Source organism: Vanessa tameamea, chromosome 6, assembly GCF_037043105.1.
Source record: "Vanessa tameamea isolate UH-Manoa-2023 chromosome 6, ilVanTame1 primary haplotype, whole genome shotgun sequence".
In the NCBI taxonomy this organism is placed as follows: domain Eukaryota; kingdom Metazoa; phylum Arthropoda; class Insecta; order Lepidoptera; family Nymphalidae; genus Vanessa; species Vanessa tameamea.
Window position 1 is genome coordinate 8,719,072 of NC_087314.1, and position 6,189 is coordinate 8,725,260.

Sequence of the window (6,189 nt, forward strand, 5' to 3'; positions counted from 1 at the left end):
ATTGCACCGTTTCTGTTATTTTAGCGAGCACTATAGTGCAGTATTCTGTCCTTAAAACTGCTAATTAAACTTCAGATCAAATATTAACTATATGGTTAATTCAATATACATGTGTCTGATTAAAGATTTTAGCGTAAGTATATAGTTTGTTCGTGTCTAGCATGTACCAATGTACCTACATTTATAGAACGACTAGCTGTGCACGCGGATTTATCCGCGGTTATTTCAGTTTGTAACTGTAAGAGTACGATTGTTAGTGAAATAAAATAAAATGCGGATATATGTATAACAGTTCAACAAATTCAGATTTTATCTATTATAAACAAACCAATCTTTATTAATAATATTATTATATAAGATTCTGTCCGCACGGTCCACGGTAATATACTTTTTATTATTATAATAAATTATCCCTTCTTATAATAGAAATTAGTTATGTTCAATAATTCTTATGCTTAAAACCTTATAATTATTTTCACTTCAATAATATTAGACTTTCACATAACCTACCATCCCCTGATGTAACTCCAAAAGGGGGGTTTATTTCTAAAGATACATTATTAGTACACCTCCGCACCAACTATAGAGGATACATTTAAAATTTCAAGTCAATTACTTCAAAAACATATGACTTTTATACAAACTTACGGGTGGAGTTTCATAAAATTCCGTCTTACCGGATTTCTACCTCTTAGGATTTCTTCCTATAAGGAGCCTACCTGCCATATTTCAAGTTTATAGATGTTATAATTTCTGAGATTTCGTGATTAACCAGTGAGTGGTATTTGCACTTTTATATATATAGAAGATTCAAAACAGAGTCCTTTGTTCATTTAAATGCGGACGTTTGGAGGTTATGATAAATACATTTTTCTTAATGCAATATAGACAACAATTTTCCCTCAATCGTAAGTTAAATTGTACATGTTCTCTTCGGGTAAATGTGAAATCAATAATAATTAAATCTGATCATCATAATTATTGTTCTTATCCCCTTTATTTAAAGTCAATACATTATTTTATTATCTTCAATTCCTTCGTTGCTGATATTATCTATCCTTTTTCGGTCATCCTTTTGTGTTATAGCCATTCAACCTAACCCTTTTCTTGCATTACATATCCATGGTAATCCGTGTTCGATTTTCCATCACCGAAGCTACGTTTAAACTTTCTCATACTCATAAAAGGGTAACTACTCGTTTATACTAACTATTATTCTTCTATAGAACTTTATTTCTAACCGGTGGAGGCTTTTAATGCTGAACTAACATAACAATTCAAAGGTACTTTTAAGAGCCTACATGAGTCAACAATATTTCGGTAGATAGTAGATAGTAGATTTCGTTTTCATTTCATTCCCATTAAATTCTAGTAGAATAATTTTTGAATTATTATAAGTAATTATGTACTCATTATTGGTTACATTTCAATAATAGTTTAACTAATTACATTTTTTACTACAATATATATACATACATATAAACGCAGGTTTTTATCATATACGTTACTATTGAATTTATTACCGAGTCTTCTCAGTAGAATCCATATTCTGAAATGGTGGTAACGCCGATGGTGACAATTCTAAAATACTTACGTAGAAATCTATTTGAATGAACAAAAATTGGTTTTTGGTCTTGAAGAATGTGATATTTGTGTACTCTTCGACTGGTGGATGCTGAATTGATTAAAATATCATTAACAAAATAGAACAGAATAAAAAATGTTTTTTTTTTTTTAAATAACATACAAGCCATTGTATTACGTCACTTGAGTTTCAAATGTTATTCGAGCTGAATATATTCAGGAGTTATGTAAGAAAGTTGCTTTCCGAAGAACCGCATATATTCTTCGGCTGTAATACTCGCATCTCGTGTTCCAAAGTTTTGCTATTGGCGCCCGGGGGAACGTTTCAATGGAACAATTGCGGACACATTCACCGTCTCAACCGAGCGTTTTACAGCTTGGAAAATCCACAGCTGTCTTCATAAATGTGGGCAATTAGAACTAGTGAAGTAGTGTATTTAAAACTTCCGCGTGCTATGTTTTAACACCCTATTAAGAAAATATTATTTTTAACATTAATAAATAATTTAAAAAATGTTTCATCATGCTTTTTTGAATTGATGTTTTGTCAATATTAAAAATAATAGTATACATATGTTTAAAACGATTTGTTTACTTACGACAGCTATACTTACTATGCTTAAGTATGCTTCGAAGAATTACGGCAATTAAAAATAAATAAACTATAGCATCAGCTAATTATGGCACTCTTTGCAGTAAACTGCAAGCGAGATCCTTTTTAATTGAGAGTCTTGTTAGGTTGCGTACTAACCCGTAGTTCCGCTGCAATATTCCCTTGGGGAGAACAGCGGAAATCCTACTCCTTACGCTCCATGTTATAAGCACCATAATAACAAGCTATTCCTGAAGGAAGTATTATACGAAAGCAGTTTATCCTTTTAATAATTAATTGTATAGTTATTTTAGCAAAATAATGTTTATTACAACAGTTTAATGGATAATATAACATGATCTAAGATACGTTCTATGCGTTGTACATTCTTTCGCAAAAGATTTTACCTAGCTATTATTAAGCTGGCTTTAATGTCATGTACGAGCTCGTCTCGGAATATTCCGCATGCCCTCCACCGTCTCGTAATTATTATCAAGTATTAAACCTATCCTTTATTATACTCGTATGAAAGGAGATAGGGAAAAACAACTATATTTCATTTCTTTATGTAGAAACACGGTATATAAAAATTTATGTTTTTTACTTTATAGATTATGAAAAATCTTCAATATACATTTTTACAATTTGTTAATTTAAAAATTTTCACGATGATAATGGGACTTCGAATATTATATGAATATTCAAACAATTGTAGCATTACAATTGCATTCGAATATTTATATTTTTAATGTAATACAGATTTTTTTATTTAAAATTTGATGATTTATTTTTCCTAATTAGGGTATGGTTCACATTTTAACTGTAACGCCCTGGGCCCTGATTTTGTATGCCACAATTCGTAACGAGCCAAAACGAGTGACGTAATAACAAGCTAAGAAACACAAACGTGTTTCCGTAACACGCCGAGTTATGTTTTCTTAAAATGGTATTCTGTAATTTTGTATGCTTTTATGAGAGATTTAACGAGGTACAATCGGATTCATTTCCTATATTTTAACATTGACACTGGTTTTTTTTTTCTAGGTTAATTTATTTATTTTTCTTTGACTAAAACCAAATATTTTAACATGAAATATTACTAAAACTTGTATATTTATGAATGCTAACGATGAAAACAATATGTACTCGAATTGATACAAATATAAAAAAAAATTAAAACAATTAATTTTTTTGTAAGTTGTTCGGAACTTATTGAAATTAAGACAGACGTCATTATTAACAACAATTGACAAATTAAACATAAACATGTCATAATAATCATATTCATTAAATTCGCCTTAGCAAACGATCGAATTGACCAGAGCAATGAGATATATTCAAATGAAATGGATGCGCAGTCTTTTCGTCTTCGTACTATTATTAATTTCTTCTTCGTACATTATACTGCAGTACGAACTTAAAATATTTCAGTATATTGTTTAAAAGCAGCACTATACCAACCGAAACATAGTTATCTATAAAGGTAAGTGATATTTTAACTAGAATTTAATTTATGAAGTACCTATCTTAAATCTAACCTTAATATATCGCTCATTTCTTTTAGATACTATACACCATTGTTTCTGGATAAGGACAGTTATCAAAGGATCGGGCGCTGATGGTTAGCTTGCTTGGCCAAACTAGCATTAAATAATGTGTTGAAGAAGGGAAGGACAAATACCTAACATTTTAAGTGTTCCATGCTCATACAACCTTACTCATACTTTGGTATGAAATCAACTGAGAAAGAAAATAAAATGGAATCAGTTTGAAACTAAGCATTCTTTAAATAATTATGTAACTTCTAAAGATTTGAAGGATTACTTAGTAATGTAAAATTATCACAAGCATTGTTTATGTAATATTAAGTTCAAATTCAGTTCAAAATAGGATGTTAGATGTTGATCTCAGATTGGAAATCTATTAAGTTTTATGAATGTAATATTTATGTGAAAATTGTTTGAACAACTAAATATACATTGAGTCAAATACATGTTTTCTGATTCTTTCATGAATATATATTAAATATTTATATTATACCTAAGTAAAATAATACTTATAAAAACAGTTTAAGTTTAACAGACTGCCCATTGCTTGCCCATGTTTGTTCACGTGAATGCCTTCTTTAACGTCTCCGATAGGCAATCATATAATTATTTTTGGAAATATTTCTAGTTTTAGTTGGATAAGTTTAACATTCTTGTATGGATATTAAATTGTTTAAGGTTATTAATGTTTTGATATTTTTCTTCTTTTAATCACTTAATTTAGATTATAAAACAGTTAGCGAGTATTGTTATATCTCGCATATTAATGCACACTTCATTATTAAAGTGAATGTGGGATTTTTAAGCCTTTTAATCGCATATACGTGTAGTAATTTTTTTTTAATCCTAAACCTTTATATTTTTGTTACATAATATGAACCCGAACACTTTTTTAACTAAATATAACTCTAAAACCCCTTAATATAATTTATAAATCACTTTAAAACCATTATATTTTATGTTAAATGACATTCACGTTTTCAAAACACGAGGAATGAAAGCGTGGAATTTTGACATTTAAAAACGAGTTAAAAACGCGATTTAAACGACCCTAGGTATGGTCTTTGATTTGACAGTGGCATCCGGAATACCGTTTTTAGCCAAAAACGCGTCGTGAGCTCGTTTGTTTTCGGTGGCGTACAGAATCAGGGCCGTTTATATAATAATATATTTCCATGAAATTTTGCATACGTTTTAAGTTCGAAACCCTCTTCTAAAAGAAAAAATAACAATGTCCCATTTATCTATCAACAGCTTTATGAGATATTACTATCCATGCTATCGAGCAGCTATGCCTTTACTATAACAATATTAAAATACCGCATCGAACATTTTGTACAATCACTATGGAATGTACGTAGCCTGACACAATTTTATCCAAATATATAAGTTTAAATTTTATTTCATAAATATTCTATCAAATCGACTATAAAAGAAGTTTGACGAAGAAATAGCTAAATTGAATAAAATTTGGTTATCATTCACACAGAATATAAAAATAGACGAAATAAGTAGCTTTGTTCCATTCAATAAACACTTTCCACATAAATCACTTTTTAGTGAAGCACTAAAGGGAATGCATAAACATTGAGGCATCGTCTCCATTTTATCGTTAGCTAGAGAAATGGCTGGCAGCCGCGACCCCTGGCTGGATGTCGATACGTCAAAGCGACACGTCGCCACACTTGACACTTTAGTTTATTGGTCCATTCGCATGTCAACGAACCAACTTGGTACGTCGCGAAATAAATTACGAGTTTTTTTTATTATTTTGAATATTTGCAAAAATAAAATATTTTTATACTTCACTTGTTTTTTTAAGGTATATTAAAAATGTAATATTAAATAAGTAATTCGTTAGTGTCATATAACCTTATGTTTCTTATTTAATTCATTATTTATTTAACGCGGGATGGTTAACATTTAGGACCAAGTAGTGTAAATTATATAACCATTTTATAAATAAGTACTACCACGGCGATCTTAGAAGGCTTATGAAATATTATTTAAAAATATATTTCAACGATGTTTTTATTTACCGCAAAAAACCGATTTAGCTCGAATCACAGATTAATAAATATAAATAAAATGATTTTGAAATCCCTTTTAAACATTCGCTTGATGTAAATAGCTCTTAGCGGAGATGACCTAGGCATACTGAATATTGTTGTGCTTAATTTGTGTGTTTATAATTACTCTCATGCTGAGCGGTATGAAAATCATCTCGACAAAATCAGCATGTGTGTGATGAATATTTGCCACATTTGTCTCAAAACGAAACGGCCTTGAATCAGGAGTGCGACGTTTACAAGCTAGTCTTACTTGAATGCAACTGGAGTAGGAAGTTATAATGTTGAATCGAATTATTATATTAACATTTTTATTGAAAGTTTTATCTCAGTGCACAAGTAAAAAATCAGAAGACTTTGTTCCATTTATGGAATCTTGTAGATTTTTTTGTCTTTA

General features: G+C 29.9%; 1 long non-coding RNA gene across 1 annotated transcript; it reads right to left on the minus strand.

Annotated features, from left to right (window-relative positions):
• Positions 1-4,573: 4,573 nt before the first annotated feature.
• Positions 4,574-4,847, minus strand: LOC135193321 (uncharacterized). The gene is made up of 2 exons (XR_010309160.1): positions 4,774-4,847; positions 4,574-4,631 (listed from the first exon to the last, which is right to left on the minus strand). It is a non-coding gene; the product is annotated as an uncharacterized LOC135193321 (long non-coding RNA).
• Positions 4,848-6,189: the final 1,342 nt, after the last annotated feature.